The 19,077-nt window shown below is 42.0% G+C and overlaps 1 long non-coding RNA gene across 1 annotated transcript; it reads left to right on the top strand.

Moving 5' to 3' along the window:
• The first annotated feature begins 436 nt into the window (after positions 1-436).
• On the top strand, positions 437-17,733 carry LOC123017692. The gene is made up of 3 exons (XR_006413646.1): positions 437-515; positions 7,960-8,029; positions 17,665-17,733. It is a non-coding gene; the product is annotated as an uncharacterized LOC123017692 (long non-coding RNA).
• Positions 17,734-19,077: the final 1,344 nt, after the last annotated feature.

Consider the following 19,077-nt stretch of genomic DNA (forward strand, 5'->3'; position numbering starts at 1 on the left):
GGTTGCTTTGCTTCTTACTTACGTTTGTTTAGGCACATATTTATTTATTTATTTATTTATTTAGACTGCTTATATGCCGCCCCCTTCGCATAAGCCTCGGGGTGGCTTACAATAATTAAAATCCTGCCTATAAATACAAACAAAAAATACATAGAATAAATAAAATACATAAAATAGTGGAAACAGCCTGGTCAGTTTAAAATCAATAAATAAACCTTAACAATTAAAATAGCATTTAAATAAAAAGGTCTTAGCCTGGCGCCGAAAAACAAATAACGACGGCGCCAGGTGGACCTCTCTGGGGAGCGCATTCCATAGGTTGGGTGTAATGCTGTCTTTTTTTAAAATAGGTGCTGCAAATTGCCTGCTGGAGGAGTGACTGCCCTCCTCTCCTTTGGGATCTAGGCCTGTGTATGGGATCATAATCATCATCTTTCTGTCTCACCCTTTTCAACTTCTGAGGAACCCAAGGCGGCTTACATAGCTCCATTTTATCCTCACAACAGCCCTCGAAGGTAAGTTAGGCAGAGAGTGAATGATAGGCCCAAGGTCACCTGGGGACTAGACCCGGGATCTTCCAGGTTCCCAATATTGTGACCTTCCAGTTTCACTTGTGTCTGTAATTAGTTAAAAAGTGCTGTCGTAATTATGAATATGGAGCGATGCGTGTACAACAAATACCTTGTGTAGAAAAGCTCAAAACAGAGTATTATTTCTGATGATGTAAGAAAGCTTGTATTTACACTGTTCTGCTATACTATAGTGCCACTTAGAGGTTTTGCAGTAGAAAAGCAGGAAAGGAAATACTCCTCAGATCTCAGTTCTTTAATGCAACTGAAATCAGACGCAGTGAATTAACAGCCTCAGGGCTTTTTTTGTCATAGAACGCACCGGAACGGCATTCCGGCACCTTTTTTTCCAAGGGATTTTACGAAGTGATTTTGAATCATAGCAGATCAGCAGCAAACCTCATTAACATAGTGTCTGCGGGCTGCTCTTCTCTGCTATCTGCTATTTGATAGTGAGATAGTGAGGGTGCTGCTTTCTCGGCTTGGGACGCTGCTCCGCTGCTCAGTTTGGGATTGCTGTGTGTGGTCGCGCGCTTACTGCCGGGAGTTCCAGCACCTTTTTTTGTTATTTTTTTTACAAAAAAAGCACTGAACAGCCTCATGTAGAAAAGCTCTGCCCCTGAGCCCCGTTCATCTCTGAAGTACTTCTCTCCAAGGCTTCAGGATGGTCTGCACTTCAGTGGTCTGTTGGAAGAGTGTGAAGTGGTTGCTTTGAAAGTGGTTGCTAAGTTAGAATTTTGTGACTAGACAACAGAAAGAATGACGGACTAGAACACAGTTGGGGATTTTTTCATGAGTGTTTTGAAAGGAGGCCACTGGAACTGGCCAGGTGACTCATCATTATTATATGTAAACTGTTTAGAGATCTTACTATATTAAGTGCTACTGGTAAGTAAAATGAATAAATTAAATATCATGCATCTCCTCCATCTCAGGTGAGGGGAACATTTACAGTGTGAGAAGAAATTCCAGTTTAGGACAGGGACAGAAAGGTGTTAGAAATGGCATCAGTTTTAAAACGGAATAATAGATGCAGCCTCTTCTTCCAAATTTATTTATTTATTAAAACATTTCTATGCCGCCCCATTCGCCGAAGCCTCGGGGAGGCTCACAACATAAAATTAAAATGCAAGAAATAACAATATTGGAACTGCAGTGTGGATGGAGGGAAGAGTTAACTCTTCCTTCCCAAGATGCAATCATAATGTAATTTGTCTGCCCCTTCCCCACTCAGAAAATAAATCTCCCATTGCTGGCAAAAGTCTATATGGCTAAGTGCTCACCTGTTCCTCCCTACTTTACATATCCTGTAAATTCCCTGCTCCCTTCATTTTTAAAGCTTTTCTACATGAGGCATTTATTGTATACTTGTGATTCCTTAGTCATGGCTGTTTACAGTTTCCTGAAGCACTTTCTGGCATGGGGTGGGAGGGAGGTAGTTCAGAAGGGTTAGAGCAGGGAAAATAGAGTATTGTCTTAAAAGCCAAAGAAAACACAACATATTTATAGAAAAATTTTCCCTGTTTGTGCAATTGTGATATTTCACTATAGCTCAGTGCCACCTAGAGGTTAGTAATGAAAAAGCTGTTTGCATAGAACAGATCTCAATTCTGTGACAAAACCAAAAGCAGATATAGTGATTAACAGCCTTGTGTGGAAAAGGTCTTTCAAATGGTATTGGGTCTCGGTCACATGCATTTGTCCCGATTCACTGAAACCATGGGCAAGTCACTCACCATGCCTTTGCTTCAGGTTTCTTTTTTACCCATGGAGTAATTATACTTTCCTGTTACGCCCAAGACAGATAGAGTAACTCTTAATAATTCATGTCTATTATAGGTGTTCTGTGATTGTCAGAGGAAATGTGCCATGCAGTTCAAAGAGGAAAATGATGCAACATGAATAGTGAGGTCATAAAATAGAATAAAATTCACATTTGGTGTCTCATATTTATTAATACTCAGGCATTGTTTTAAATGAGAGGGATGGGGGAAATATGGAACATGAGCTTTCAGCTCATCTAGTCTGAAAGGAAACATCTATGGATAGACTCGGAGACCTGCTCTGGAGGGTGAAACATCTGCCCAGCTGCTTTAGGGCTGAGGCTGACAGGATTTAAACAAAAGCAACCAACAGAATCCTCCTTGTTTTAAACTTGCTGTTTTAAACTTGCTGTTCACTTGAGGTGCAGTTGGGTGTGGCAGCGTGACTGCTCCAAACATCTGCAGGAATAATGTAAGCTCTGACTAGAGGACTTGAAGTTGTTATTTTTAAAACACAACGTATTTATAGAAAAATTTGCAAGGGAAAAAATCCCATTGCATAGAAACATTAAAACAAGACAGAAGTATACAGAAATAAGACTGCCAAACCATACTCCTCCCTCTTAAGTGAACAGCCGACCAAGTCCTATATTTAAAACAAGGATAAGCATGTTTAAGTCCTGTCATAATGCAGACCCTGGGACCTCTTCAGTTCTAAAGCACTCAAACAGATGGTGCCTCACATTCTAGCAAATAATGCAGCAAGGGCCAAATCAGTTTACACAACCTCTGCGGCTTGGGGTCCTGGTTCATTGGTTCTTCACGCAGCAAGCATGCGTGTTGCCTCCCACTCACTCACCACGTCCTCTGCATATCCACTTTCTCCAACAACCCAAAACGTTACTGGATGTAATATGTGAATCCAGAACGTTTTTCCCTCAACAACCCAGAATTTCAGGGTTACATCTTATATCAAACAGCAGAGTGCTCCTAAGTTGTTTGCTAAAGCAGATGTGAAACGGAAACGGCAAGAGCATGGGAGGCACTGCAGCCCTATCAATGCATGGATTAAATAATCCAGGAACTGCCATTTCATGTGAACCAGGCCTGTATCTCTGTCCTTTTCTCTTTCTCATAGTGTCAAGTTTAATGTGACATAACATGACACCATCACCACCATGAGAGTTTACCATTCCTGACAGCTGCTGACATGAGAAGTCGGCAGGGTGATGCCCACTGCACTGACAGCATGTCACATGTTATTTTAAATAGAGGCACTGTGGTGAAATGAATACCACAACTTTGCTCTCTGTGATACCTGCCAAAGGTTTTTGGATTTCAGATCCCATCAGTCAGGAATAGACAGGAATAGGAGGAAAAAAGGGAAAGGCATCATGTGGTGTTAGATTCATAACTCTAGGTGGCTATACATACTAACATGAGAGCTTCGGCTACAGGCAGTATAGAAATGTACAACAGTAACAGTAACGAACTTAAGTAATGCATTACATTGATGTAATGGTGATTCATTGAAAGCACTAGTTAATTATCACAATAAGCTACTGTTATAAGGTGACAAGTATGCTTTCTAATTAACTTTGCAATGTGTTTTTCAAAAAATTGTTTCATCTGCTATAGAATTGTAGAATAGTAGAGTTGGAAGGGTCCATGAAGGCCAGCGGGTCCAACCCCCTGCTGTTGCAGGACACCAAGTTACACCATCCCACTCAGATGGCTGTCCAGTTTCTTTTTGGATGTCCCTAGTGTGGGAGACCCACCACCTCTCTAGGCAGCTGGTTCCACTGTTGTATTATTCCGACAGTGAGGGAGCTTTTCCTGATGTCCAGCCTGAAGCTGAATTGTCGCAATTTGAATGGATTATTCTGTGTCCTACACTCTGGCATCAGCAAGAAGAGATCTTGACTTTCCTATTTGTGACAGCCTTTGAGGCACTTATAGAGGGGTATCATGTCCCCCCTCAGACTTCTCTTCTCAAGACTGAACATACCCAGTTCTCTGAGTATTTCCTCAAAGGGCAGTGTTTCCAAATCCTGGATCATTTTTGTTGCCCTTCTCTGAACCCTTTCTACTTTTTTCTCCATCTTTCTTCAGTCTTGGTGCCCAGAACTGGACACAATACCAAATGGGGTCTGAATAGTGAGTATAGGGAAACTACTACTTCTTGTGATTTGGAAGTAATACTTCTATTAATGCATCCCAAAATAGCAGTTGCTGTTTTGGCAGCTGCATCACATTGTTGGCTCATATTTAGCCTGTTGTCCACAATTACTCCAAGGCCTTTTTCTCCTTCAGTTCTGTTGAGCCACATATCCCCGTCTTGTATTGATGGGTTTGGTTTCTTTTTCCTAGATGGAGGACTTGGCACTTGTCCTTACTGAATCTCATCCTGTTGCTTTCAGCCCAGCATTCAAGTTTATCAAGATCACCCTGGATCTTCATTCTGTCTTTTAGAGTGTTTGCTATTCCACCCTGATTTGTCTCATTTGCAAATTTGATCATCCTTCCTTGTACTTGCTCATCTAAATCATTAATGAAGATGTTGAGGAGCACTGGACTCAGGACTGAACCCAGCAGCACACTACTAGCTACCTTCCTCCAGTTTGAGAAGATGCCATTGATGAGCACTCTTTGATTTAGCAGCCAATTCTGGATCCATCTAATAGTTTTTCTATCTACTCCAGGTGTTGCTAATTTTCTTATCAGAATATAGTGTGGCACTATGGCAAAAGCTTTGCTAAAGTCTAGGTAGATTATGTCCACTGTGTTCCCTCTGTCCATTTGGGAGGTTACCCAGTCAAAAATTGAGATCTTTGTTTGTATGTTGTATAATCAACAATTTCCTGCTGACAGTGTAAGACCAGATGGCATTCATTAGCAAGGATTCCAAACATCTTCCTGAAAATGCTTGAACAAATTAAATTAAATGGCTGGTACCAATGCATAGATGGTGATACATCTTTTCCGCTTCTGGTTCTTTGATGTAGCTGGATGCACAAGTTTCTGTCTGAAAATCTCATATTGTTTAAAGAAGCTGAACTCTTTATTCATGAACTCTAAAATATAAGGTCACTTGATAATGCTGTCATTCGAGCTGTAACATGAGAAGCTCAACAATGGATAAACCAGATGATGTGATGTGTAGCTCATTATTTTTTCCAAACTCATTCTGCAGTAAGGATACTAAACCTGATATCTTGGAAACAATATCTAGATCCTTTTTTACACAATAATTTTAGTGAGTGCACTTTGCCTTTAAAAAAATGGAAGTGATGAGGGTGCATTATGGAATGAATAGCAATGGAGATTATTTCAGCTCCTTTGTACTGCTAATGACAAGTGAATAAATAGAGTCATTATGTATACTTAAATATGTGCTTTTAGATTACTCATTATCCCAGCAAACTAGAAAATTAGTACTTGAGCGTGTATATGATCCTAATGGTATTTTGCAAAAGGGTTCTGGCTTTGTTTATTAAAAGAGATATTTTAATCATTTTATTTTGCTTAGAAGTATAATGTCGAACAGAGAAACTTAATAGGCTTCAACTTAGGAAATGAAGGCCTTTGTAAAACAACAAGAGGGAAAAGTTTTGAAAAATCCCAAGAGTTAAAATACTGAATCTGTTTTATTGTGTCATAAGGAACAGTTTTCAAAGTATTACCAGTGCAAGTAAGAAAGAACAAGAACTCCCCTAGAAGTTGGTCTGACTTGCATAACATTTTAATTTATTAGTAATATCTATTACTAGCTAATCCCGTTGCTGAGTGCAAGGCTGATCCAAAATGAGATCTCACTTAGCCAGGACTGAATGGTGGGGCCCACCTCGTTGTATAACTGAGACCTGGGAGGGGTAACAAGGGGAAATTAGCCCCCGCTGTGTCCAGCTGGATATGCAGTCTGTTTGTGAGGAAAGTGTGCTATTTCATTGAAGCATCAACAAAAACAATAACTAGAAAAGTTTTTTTCTCTTTAGGATACATTTGTGAAGAAAATTAACACTGCAAAATAGAGGTGTCAAATTAGGAGCCGGTGAAGTATGCAGAAGTAACATTATGATCATTCATTGTAATAAGTTCTGAATAGAGGAAGATATTTAGCAGCTTCTGTGGTTTGACCATCTACAATTATTTGGCAATTTCCAATGGGGTAACCATGTTATCTTTGTGCAGCATAAGCAACAAAGTGACTTGTGGCATCTTAAAGACTGAGGGCCCTGGATGTGGCGTTCCGGCCGCTGTAGGACTTTCTCCTAACTCGGCATGCAAGCATTGCATAGTCACAAATTTATTCTGGCATGTCTCATGGGAAGAAAAAATAACATGACTATCAGTTCTGAAAATGTACTACATTTGAAATTATATTTGTCAGATAAATCTAAAATAATAATTTATGTTGGTCATAAAAAATTCTGCTATAATTCCTTTGTGAAAAATTTAACCATAAGCTGAGAGCAAGTTTTGAGAATTTCTACCACTTTTGATATAGGGGAATATATTTGAAAAATCAGAAACTATTTTTCATTGTGTGTGTTATTGTGTGTGGAAATTATTTTGACATGGACTCAATATTACATTACACTGAAGAATTTGCATAAAAGGTAAAATTCAATTGATACCAAGGGCTTGAGATGTCAGAGAGGGAAGGCAGGAGGGGGAGAGGGAGAGGGAGAGAGAGATTATTTTAATATACTTGCAATTTGGGAAAGACATACTGAAAAAAATAAGGCATGTGAGAGGAAAAATAGTAGCTATTATTCTACATCTGGACCTACTGCTGTTTCTAATTAAAACCAACTAACTTTCTGGTAAGTAGACTAAAAATGTAATTATACAATATCCCTGAACAAGCCCATTTATTGGGGTGTACAGCCCACAGCCTACACATGGCTTCCTCCAAGGCCTTTGCTCACCCCTCAAGTTTCCCTGCGACCGCTGAACTGCCCTGCCAAGTTCCCCACTGTCTGTTCTCTGCTCCCCGGAGGTCCCCATGGAAAGTGCGCTTTCCCTACCACAGCCAGCAGCAAGGAAAGAGCAACTGCTGGATCGCATGTGACCCCTGAGCCCAGGGGGGATAAAAACATTGTGGCCCCCTTGACATACATTATTACCATAGCAAGAATATGAGATATGTAATCTTCAAAAGAAACATTTATTGCAGAGTGGAAAGCAAAATATATGAACAAGCTGTTATGCCAAAAGAATGCAAAGATATTAGATCAAAAGAAAGGAACCATCACGACAACAGCATTTTGAGATCCCTGCCCTGCCCCCAGCATTGCAAATCTTCTACCAATTATGCCAAAAAACAACTATTTGAGTTGTTATGTCAAAACCGAGGAATTGTGCTAGAGTGAAAAGAAATACACTTACAACAGTGCTTCGTTTTTTCAAAATCAGAAATAGTTTATTGCTTAATAGCAGAAATAAGGCACACTCTGCAAAAACTGTATAGAGTATTAGATACATTTACCTAACTATCTAATATGCTATAAAAAGGAAATTAGGTTAAGATCATGTTCTTTTCCTCCCCAAAGGCCCAGCTGTGTTTCCAGCTCCTGCTGAAAAGCTACATGCATTTTAAACATTTTATGTTTGCTTTTCCTCAGGAAGGTGGCTGCAGAGATAGCAAGCCCGTAATGCAGGTGTTGCCATGGTGCTTTTCCTCCACAGCCCCTGGTAAGTCACACGTAAATAAATTAATGATTGACAGTTCTGACTGAAAGACAGATCCTTTGAATTACTGTTCTATTTTAGATAACCATCATCGATGGACTCGTGTTGCATTCCCTTGTTCCTGTCTCTTCACACTTTTGTAAAGGCGTTTATGTTCAAAAAACAGACACACACACATACACAGAGCTACTGCCTTTCACCAGTCGGTGGATATGATGCAGGAGAAGACTTCGGGATCACAACTTGAGGACATGCTGGACATAATTTTTACTCTATCCTTTCTGTTCTATGAAATAAGAGAAATTATGTCCATTCTCAGGAATTATTTTGTGCATGCAAAAAAAAGCTATGCTGGATCAGTCCAAGGATCCATCTAGTCCAGCTTTCTGTTCACATACTGGCCAACTAGTTGCCCATAGGAAACCCACAAACAAGAACATTCTCCTGCCCATATCCCCCAGGAACTGGTATACAGAACCTCTGATACTAGAGGTGACATAATAGACTTCAGGACGTGTCATTGGCAGCCTTTGTATCCACCCACCAATGGCGCAAAAAGGGCTGGCGAGAGGCATCCCCTTCCCCCAGCAGCTCCACCACCCATCAGCTCTGAAGGACTGTAGCCTGTCCAGAGCAGATTGGTGTGGGGCAGGGGGGTATGCAGGACAGCAGAAGGAGGCAGTCCTTCAGATGCCCTGGTCCCAAGCTCTTTAGGGCTTTATATGTTGAAACAAGAACCTTAAAATGGGGGCAGAGCTCAATTGGTAACCAATGAAGGTGAGACATGCTGGAGTCACAGGGGGTTGCATCCCTGCTCGCACCAGCTGAAGGTTCCGGACTGTCTTCAAGGGCAGCCTCACTTGCAGTGCGTTACAGTAGTCCAGTTGAGAGGTTATTCAAGTCTAGGTGACTGTGACTAGGCTCTGCCTGTCCAGGTGGGGCCGAGTTGGTAAGGAAGGAAGCTGAAGGAAGGTGCTACCTGGGTCACCAAGCCTACCTGAGATTCAAGTGATAATTTTGGTATCAGGAGCACCCCAAGCTACAGACCCTGTCCTTTAAGGGGAGTACAACCCCATCCAGGACAGGTTGAAGGCCCACCTTCTAGGCAGTTGGACCATCTACCAACAGCATCTCCATCTTATCTAGACTGAGCTTCACTTTATTGGTCCACATCCAGCCTATGATCGATCTCAAGTAGCAATTCAGAATGGAAACTGCCTCACCTGCATTAGATGAGAAAGAGATTTAAAGCTACCACCAAATGACCTCTCCCAGCAGTCTCATGTATATGTTAAACAGCATGGGGGACAGTACAGAGCCCTGAGGAACCCCATAGTGTGATCACCATGGGGCAGAGCAACTGTCCCTCAGCACCACCATCTGGACATGGTCGGCCAGGTAAGAGCGAAACCCCTGTAGTACAGTGCCCCCAACTCCCAACCCAGCCAGCCTGTCCAGAAGGACACCATGGTCATTGGTGTTGAAAGCCGCTGAAATATCCAGGAGAACCAACAGTGTTATGTTTTATAATGCAAGCACATTTTTTTCTCTCATTTACTGATTCAACAGTAATGAGACGGGGTGCCTAGACAAGACTTAAAAAGCAAGGATAACAGTTAAAATTACTTTTTTCCTTGTCCTCTGATTCTGAGAGCGAGAACCATTATACTTGAAAAGTGGGAAGCTCAAAATTAATATAAAATGGTTTAATATATTTGTCCAATTTGTACGCAGATTGTGCAAATGAGTATGAAATACTGGTTCATAATGAACTGTAGCGTCATACCACCTATGCTGATGTGACTTTCTATTGCCAGTGGTGCTTTGAGGTGTCTGATGCATGCTGTCATGACTGTCTAAAGTGGCCACATCAAAATATTTCCATTTCAGATCTGTGAAGCATATTTGAGCAATTTCTCTCAAATATGCAGCCAGCCCTGCCCCAAAATATGAAAACTGGACAGAAATAAAGCAGCATGGCATTCAAGGAAGCACTCCACCTTGCTTTGCTGGAGCAGCTGTGCTGATCTCTTGATTTATGGCACTAATTCAAAGTCAAACTAATGAGATACTGGGCGTCCCACCTGCCTCAGAAAACAAACATGAGACCACATTGCATTTCTGTCAGTGTTAAGGATTGCCTGCTGACCCGGTACAGCAATCCTGACAGGTCAGATTAACTGAAGATTTTGTTCTGTGTTTCTTTGAGCCTTACAGGCTGTACAGTTCTTTGGTAGCATCTAAAATGTGGTCAAGTGTCCGTATTTTGTGAAAAATAAGGCTCGTACAGTTGGATGCACTGTTAATTCAGTGGTGGGCAACATAGCATCCACCACCTCCAGCTCCAGGTACACTTGCCAGACCCCTCACGATTTTAAAGCTTCTCCCCCTTGCATGATTTCCTTGCTCCAGCAGAGCTCTGCATCCTGCGAATTAACTGCGGTGGCTCATGCATTTCCCTTCCCCCAATCTTCTCCAGCATAACCATGAGGAGTTCATTTCCATTTTTGATGAATCATGGTGAGCTGTGCCATCTAAACCTAGGCAAAGTACCCAACTTCAAACCACATCTTGTGAAGCCAACTTGTTTCTGCTAACCTTGTTCAATAAGAACCGCAGTCTAGGGTTTATAAGATGCACTAACTTGTGGTTAATCTTACATGGAAGCAGAAGCTTCTGATCTCACAATCACTCCAGTTGTAGACAACACACAAGCCCAAGGCTGGCTGAAGCATGTTCTTGCAATGCTAGACTGAACTGCATCTAACTATTGAAGACATTAAGTCATTACAGCCCTAACAAGCACTTCCAGTGCAAAGTACCAAAAAACAAACAAAAAACAGCAACCCACAAATCTGATTTAAACAATGGCAGAACATTAAAATTAAGCAGAACAGAATTAATAGCTCTGATCTTGGCTAAAGATAGCAGTAAAATCCAGACAGAACAAAAATGTTTTCGCTACCTATCTAAAAGTCATCAAGAGTGAAGCTAGTCGAACCTCTCATGGGAGGGAAACCAGAGTGCTGCTACAGAAAAGACAGCCAGTAAGTCTATAAAAACTAACTTGAAATGGTGATGGTAGATTAATTTTCCATGGCGTCTGAGTGGAAATTTTTCATCTTAGAAACTGCAATGAAGAATCTCCTCTTTAAGGGTTCCATTTGTGGAATTAAAGCCTTTGTCTAAGAGGTTTTCTCAAGAGCATTCTTTGCAGATTAGCACTTTTTAACATTTGATAGCCAATATTCACCAACCAAGATGGTTAAAAGAAATGCAGAAAAGAGCTCCCTCATTTATTAAATTTGTTGAAAAGCCACCTGTTCGCAGCATGCCCTCCAGGTGGCCATTACAGTATAAAATCAACAAATAGCATTAATAAAATAATTCAATTAAAAGTTCACAATAAATAAACAAAATAAAGTCAGAATGAAATAATTAAATAACAATAAAATAAACATCAATTTATTAAAACCATGCACTAATGTAAATAGTCTAGATGGTACCAAAGGTGCCCCAGAAAAGGAAGGTTTTTGCCAGACACCTGAAATTCAGTAAGTTGCCACCTGGCAAATCTCCAAAAACCACCTGCCACTCTGTAGGAATTATTAAATATTTGAATGCAGAATTTTAATAAAACTCCTCAACTCCTTATTCTCTTTCAAGGATGAGTAATGTTCAGTTCTTCAGAAGTTGCTGGACACCCACCCATGGCTAGGACTGGTGGGAACGGCAATCTAGCACATTTGAAGGGCCACCCCAACATCTGTGACCTACGTAGTCCTATAATGACAGAACTGAAACTTTTGTTCTTAAATAAAAATTGCGTGACCACATCTAATGATTCTGCTAGACAAATCCTACTTTTTTGAATCACAGCTGCATTGTGTCCTGAAGGGTGAAAGAAAATACCAAGTTACACATGATGGGCAGTATTCTGTACTGCCTCCACACGCTTTCTTTTGTGCAAGCAGGAGAGAACACTTGCACAAAGGGGCTTTTGCACTTCCAAAAGTAGCCCTGGTAACAAGCCGGATTACTCATTTCTAGATCAGAACAGCTTGGCAGTGAGCTAGCGTGTGAGCTCTACTAACTAGCTTCATTCTGGAAATGAGTGTTTCTGCTTGTTTTAAGTTGCTCATAACACAAAGGTATGTTACCCGATGTTACCCGGTGGTCTGTGTGCACAGGAGGATATTGTGCACGTCTGCACATCCCAGTAATCCAGGCAGGCAAAAGCCACAGTAGGTTGGTGGCATGCATAACAACCCACAGCAAGCCTGACAGATGATTCCCCTCATCTTGGGTTGTTGCCCCCCTCCCCTAGTCCTCCCCTAGACAATGCAAAAGGAAGAGGTCTTTCTCCCCACCCCCTTGCCACATTAGCAAGCCATTTCAGGCTTGCCCTGGCCTTTTTTTTTTTTTTTTGCTTTTTAACCCCCCTCTTTTTCCAGAGATCAACAAGGCTGGTTGTCAAGGATAGCAACTGTGTGAACTCAGTTGCTGTCCAATATTTTAAAATGGAATCCTTTAATTGCATAATCCAAACTCTGCCCATTTTCTGTCTTGGAAAAATGCAAGAGTGCAAGGTCACAACCAGACACAAGAGAGTTAAAAGGTTTAACTCATTAGAGATTCTCCTTTCTCATCTTAGCTGCTACAGAAGTGAATGTCATTTCACTTTAATGTATTCACCGCATATTATGAAACAAGCTATTTATGAATCGCACTTTAGCTTCTGATTACTGTAGCAGCCAGCTTGGCATAGGCTTGATCATGGATTTTCTATCAGATTCCTTTCCTTTACCTCCATATCACAACCACATCTTATTTATATTCTTAGAAAGGTCCTTTAGAAAGGTCTATTCTCCTATTAAATTATTTGCAAGCCTGTGCACAGCTAGGTTTTGAAATCCCACAGATTTAAGTAGCCAACCTGCAAGCGGGATTGCAGTCCAAAGCTTTTCTTTGTCTTCCATGTGAAAGAGATTCATCGTGCCAAAAAGACGCAAAAGTCTCCTGTTTGGTCAGTTTTCTTGCCGTCTACCCCAATAGTGTCTCCTCTATTGACTAATTATGTAAATAGAAAACCAACCAAAGAATTCAAGGATAAGTGGAAACTATACTATGCACAAGTTACTTTATAATGGGGATAATATTAATAGAAAAATCTATACATAAACGGAGTGGAATTTTTGAAAATTTTGTTAGAGGTTAATGTTTTCACAAATGCTTCACTGTGACAGCAAGCAGAGTTATATAAATGGAATAGAATTTCTGAAAATATTGTTCAGAGATGCACTGATTCTCATTGTTATAGTAAGTTGAGTTAATGAAGAGCATTATTTAAGTACACAGCAATTGTGGCTAAAGTTAAAATTAACTCAAAATGGAAAGCAGAAGAAAGACTAATTATTGAAGATTGGAAAAGTAAGTTAGCTGACTATGTAGTATTGCAGTACATGTAAGGGCAAGACTGACTAATTTTCTAAATAGATAATAGCCAAAGAATTTAATGATAAGCGGAAATTGTATTTTACATGACCTACTTTTTACTGGAGAAAATAACAGAAAATATACATATAAAGGGAATAGAATTTCTGAGAACATGCTAGGGATTAATGTTTATATTAATGCACTGTTGTTAGAATAAGCTGCGTCCAGGTGAATAGCAAAGTTAAAGAATCACAATTGAGAAGAAAATGTCAATGAATTTTCACTGAATGTCAAAAAATGTGATCAAAGTAGAAAGAACAACCACTGACATACAGCAAAATCTTTTATATTTGATATTCTATACAATACTTATTTAAGATCCCTTGGTGTTTCTTATCTATTTTCTTTTCTTTTCTTTATCCCTTTTATTCCTTTTCTCTCTCCTTTCTTTTCTTCTTTTCTTCAAACATTATTCTTATTGAAATAATATATAAACATGCATGCATGCATGCATGCATACAGTATCATCTCTAACTGGCATTAGCTCTCTGAAGTACCTGACAGAGCTAAATAAAATACAATAAATTTCCTTTTATTGTTGTTGTCTTCAAGCCACAGAACCGGTTAGGCCCTCTGCATCAGTCTGCACCCATCTAGTCTCAGCGTGGCTTCTTGTATCTTAGTTGTGGAGGTCAATGTAACAAGGGTGGCCACCACCTTGGGGCAGCTTCTGCCAACCTGGCACCCTCCGCAAGTTTTCTCATCTCCAACAGAATAGATCTGGAAGGTGTCAAGAAAAACAGGAAGTTGGGGGCCTCCTCTCTCTTGGTGCTGCTGCTAAAAGTTATTCTCCAAGGAATTGAAGGCGCTTGGGGGAAGCCGCCCTACAGCTTGAGTTGCTCAAGGAAAGGTGCCACAGCTCATGCAGAAGGTCTCATGTTCAGTCCTTAGCATCTCCAGGGCTGGAAAAACACCAGCCTAAAACCCTGAGGAGCTGTTGCCATTAGTGTAAGTTTGACTGACTTAGTTAAATAGGTTGGGTGGACCAAGGGTCTGACAGTGTAAGGCAGCTTCCAATAGTCCACAATGTTGGAGGAACTGTTATGGCTTTTGGAGCTGCTCCTCCCAAGAAGGAGGTTTCCATGGCTTTCAAGATGGGTTCAGCTCACATGGATTAGAATCACGTGGACAATTGTATTGGCTCTGTCCACCTCCACACACATCCCCACCACCATGGACATAGAAACCCATCAGTTCTGCAGGAGCTGGAGGACAAGGATTTGAACTGGGAGCCTTCTCTAGTCAAGGAGAGTCCCTACATAATGCAGAGCTTCCCGCATGGAGAGCTTGCATGAATACTAAATAATACGTGCTTGGACTAAATTCTGTGACCAAACCAAAACTAGATGCAACAGATTTACAACCCCATACAGGAAAGCTTGCACTGCGCAAAGAATTGCTTCACAAAGGAATTGCTAGGATTGATTGATTGATTCCCACCAGTGTAGTTAGAAGGACTGGTTCTCACATGTTGCCTGCATGGTTTCGGTCGTAAGCAGGCCTTGTAAGCATTGCCCGGGATGCCAATGAGAAACAGTTACTGTTCACTCACAGCTCACACAGTTAAATCAAAGTCTAGCCAGAAATACTGGAAAAAAATGTCATGCTGTATTTTAACAGCTGCTAAAGAGAAAAATGAGTATCCATACTCACACCCACTTTCCATTACATTTATTCCAGATAGATTATCATTTTTCCAGACTTTGCTGCTGATCTTCCCAGACAACACTTCTCTTTCTGTCTTTCTGTCTTTCTGTCTTTCCTTCCTCATCACCAACTCAAACTAAATATAGTCATTCAGCTGAGCTTATGTCTCAGTCTTGATTTATGCTTCTGAAGTCATGCAGATGCTGCCCCCTCCCCTCCTACCCCAGTTAGTCCCAGTTATAAAATTTGCTCACTCATATGGCTGGCTACTTAATTCATAGGTTACCAATGTATGCACAACCAGGAAAGAGTTCCCATGTCACTACAATAATGCATAAATCACATTTTCAAATTATATTTTGCCAAATGTATTCCCATTGTTGATTCTCATTTGCAACTTTAAACTGTCTTTATTCCCCCTTAAATTTTATCTGTGGTATTCATTTTATGCTGTCCGCTATACAGACATATAAATTTGGTTTCCATAACCAAAATAAGCAACTGTGACTTATTTTAGCTACAGTGGCTTATTCTGATTATGTGAACTGTCCCATACAATGTGTTTATGAGAAGGTTTGACATACTTAAACGCCACTGAAATTAATACAGAGAATGCGTAAACCTGCATCCTTGGAATAATCACAAGGGAATAAAACTCATTTAACACAGCGGGGCTAACTTCTGAGTCAATGTGCCATCATCTGCAACTTGTGGTGAGATGACTCAAAAGTCCTGCCCTTGATAGCCCTGTTCAGCTTTTGTAAATTCATGCTTCCTTTATGGAGTTAATCCATTCCATATGGTCTCCATAACAGATTCCCTTTTGGGGGGGCAGCTAAAAGAAACATGAGAGACACCCCACAACCCATAGTGGGCACATTTATGCCACTATGATTTCTGTTTTCAGAATCATACAAAACCTATTGGTCAGATATGACAACGGGACAGAACATATGAGTGCACACACACCATTGGAAATAATGCAACCTGAAGCTCTCTTTTTCTTTTTAAACAGTCTGTCTCTCATGGATACTTTTTTTTAATGTTGCACTATGACACTTATCAATATTTATTTATTTATTTTATTTATTAAAACATTTCTATGCTGCCCCGTTCGCCGAAGCCTCGGGGTGGCTCACAACATCAAGTTAAAATACAAAAAATAACAATATAAAATAAGTCGCCCCGGCCAGATAAAATAAGCATAATATTAACAATTAAAATGACGCTTAAATAAACAGGTCTTCACCTGGCGCTGAAAAACAAATAACGACGGTGCCAGGCGGACCTCTCTGGGGAGCGCATCCCATAGATTGGGTGCCACCACAGAGAAAGCCCTCCTCTGAGTACCTACCCTCCTAATTTCTTTCACGGAGGGTTCCCGGAGAAGGGCCTCTCCTGCAGATCTCAAGGGGTGGGCGGGCATATATGGATGTAAGCGCTCCTTCAGGTAACCAGGACCCAAGCCATTTAGGGCTTTATAGGTCATCACCAACACCTTGAATTGGGCCTGGACTTCAATGGGAAGCCAGTGAAGCTGCCGGAGGACTGGAGTCATGTGAACATAACGCCCAGTCTCCGTCAGCAGCCTGGCAGCTCTATTTTGAACAAATTAAAGTATCCGGACCGTCTTCAAGGGTAGCCCCACGTAGAGCGCATTACAGAAGTCGAGACGGGAAGTCACCAATGCGTGTGTCACTGTCCCAAGGCAGTCGTACTCCAGGTAGGGGGGCAGCTGATGGATCAGCCGAAGCTGAAGGAAAGCGCTCCTCGCCACTGCGGTCACCTGAGCTTCCAATGAAAGCTCCGGGTCGAGGAGCACCCCCAAGCTGCGGACCTTGTCCCTAAGAGGGAGTGCAACCCCATTCAGGACTAGGTTCAATTCACCCTCACCGACTTTTATGATGCTGAACAAGGTTATCTTCCTGATTATAGATGGGGACCAAACTAAGTTAGCCATGCCTGTCCCTATTGACATGAGTGTGACTTCAGTTGCTTTCCATGGGGCTAACCACTCACTAACTTCATTTGGATGTAACTGAATTATCATGGCTAATATCACGCTGGTCATCTGCAAGCAGAATGGATTTCCCCGCTTTCCGGCAGCACTCCATAATCTCATCCCCAATCTGCTCCAGAAGGCTGGTGGACCCTCCAGAGCAAATTTAAGGCACACACGGGGAGCTGCAGGGTGGAAGAGAGAACAGGAAAGTCGCATTGTGCAGGTGGAATTTAAAGAGTATTATCATAACTATACACACATGGAAAATATGGGAAATAATGACCTGGCCAATCCATAAGAAGGAGGGAGACACATTCTTTATGTTCTGTTGCGCTGTGACTCATTTCAGAAGTAGATCTGCAGAGACCAAAATGAGTCAGCAGTCAACTCTTTCTGAACCTATTTTGGAATATATGTCTTCATAGCTTGCTCCTACCTTTCCTATAACAAAAAGAAAGTAACACTATTGTTTTGTTATCATTTTTCTCCCCAGAGGAAGCCAAATCCATAATACAGCAGTATAAATTCTGCCCAGAACTGTGGAGACATTTGAAAAGGGCAGGTGAGTCAAATTTCCAGCTCTAACACAAGACTTCATCTCCATTCTGGCAGAACAGAAATGTCTTCTTCAAGTTCCAGGTCACGTAATCATTTCCTCATGAATCTAAGATGTCTGTTAGAAAGTGGGCTGCAGGGTTGGAGTCCTCCATCCATACTATGAGCTGCAGAGCTAGAGCTTCCATAAGGTTGGTTGGGTCTCCCGCACTGGGCAGTGGAGTGGGCAAATGGCACACTCCTCATCCTCATGCCAGGAAGACCCCCTTCAGGTACTGCCCAGCAGGTAGTAGCTGCCAAGCAAGCGCGCCCCCTGGATCTGCTCCAGAAAGCCCCACTGGCTGCCACAGCAAGAGAACAGGGCCAGCAAGGCCCTCTGGAGCTGCTGCTCAGCCTGGCAGCACAGCAGTGAGGTCCCTGAGACGCCCAGCCCTGCTCTCCTGCTGTGGCAAATGCTCTGCGGAGAGAGCAAGCTGTGGCGCGCTCCGGAGCTGCCACCTGCCCTCTGGCTTTCCTTGAGGATCCTTTCATGGCGACTCTCTGTAGAGCTGTGCTGGACAGTAAAGGCAGCTGGCTGGGCTTTTCGGAGAGCCATCTGGGCTCAATGCCCAGCTGTGAGGGGCCCTTCTGCAGAGCTAGGCACTGTTAGGGGCAATGTGCCTGAAGAGCACTTGATCTATGGGAGGGATGGGGTGGGGGAGAGAGACATGGAGAAAGAACCTGCATCACCCCTGTGCTTGGTGGAGCACAGGCTGTGGCACCTCTTCTCAAAAGAAGAAGGGCAGCAAGGCTGCTAACGAGGACTGGGGGGCAAGGACACACCATCCACTGGTTCCCAGTTGAAGCCAGAGCCTGATTTAAGGTGTTAACGTTAACATATAAAGCCGTAAATGGTTTGGGAGCAGGATATCTGAAGGAATGCCTCCTTGCATATATGCCTCCCTGTGCCTTCTCTAAGAGCCCCCTCTGAAAGATGTAAGGTGGGTGGCCATAAGGGGGAGGGTCAGCTGGAGCTTTGGGCTGCCAATCCTCCACACTTTTAATTACAGGGGTCTTACACTGGCGGAAGTGCAAACACTTCCAGCTGAGGCAGCCAAAGAGAGCGTGTGTGGTGGCCACCTAAGGGAGAGGGTGGAGGACTCGTGGCAAGTGGCCTGCTCCAGGGACTGGCCCCAAAATGGCTGTTGTTCCACCGCCCATTCGTTTCACTGCAACAGGAGCACATCCCAGCGGATTGTGGCCACAGTGATTCTGTCTCATATTTCTCTTCACAAACTGGCGTTAGAGTTGGTGGTGCTTCTTTCAATACATGTTGAGTAATCATTCTATTTTGTAGCAGATGATAAGTAAT

Source organism: Varanus komodoensis, unplaced genomic scaffold (assembly GCF_004798865.1).
Source record: "Varanus komodoensis strain SLA01 unplaced genomic scaffold, ASM479886v1 scaffold10, whole genome shotgun sequence".
Lineage (NCBI taxonomy): Eukaryota > Metazoa > Chordata > Lepidosauria > Squamata > Varanidae > Varanus > Varanus komodoensis.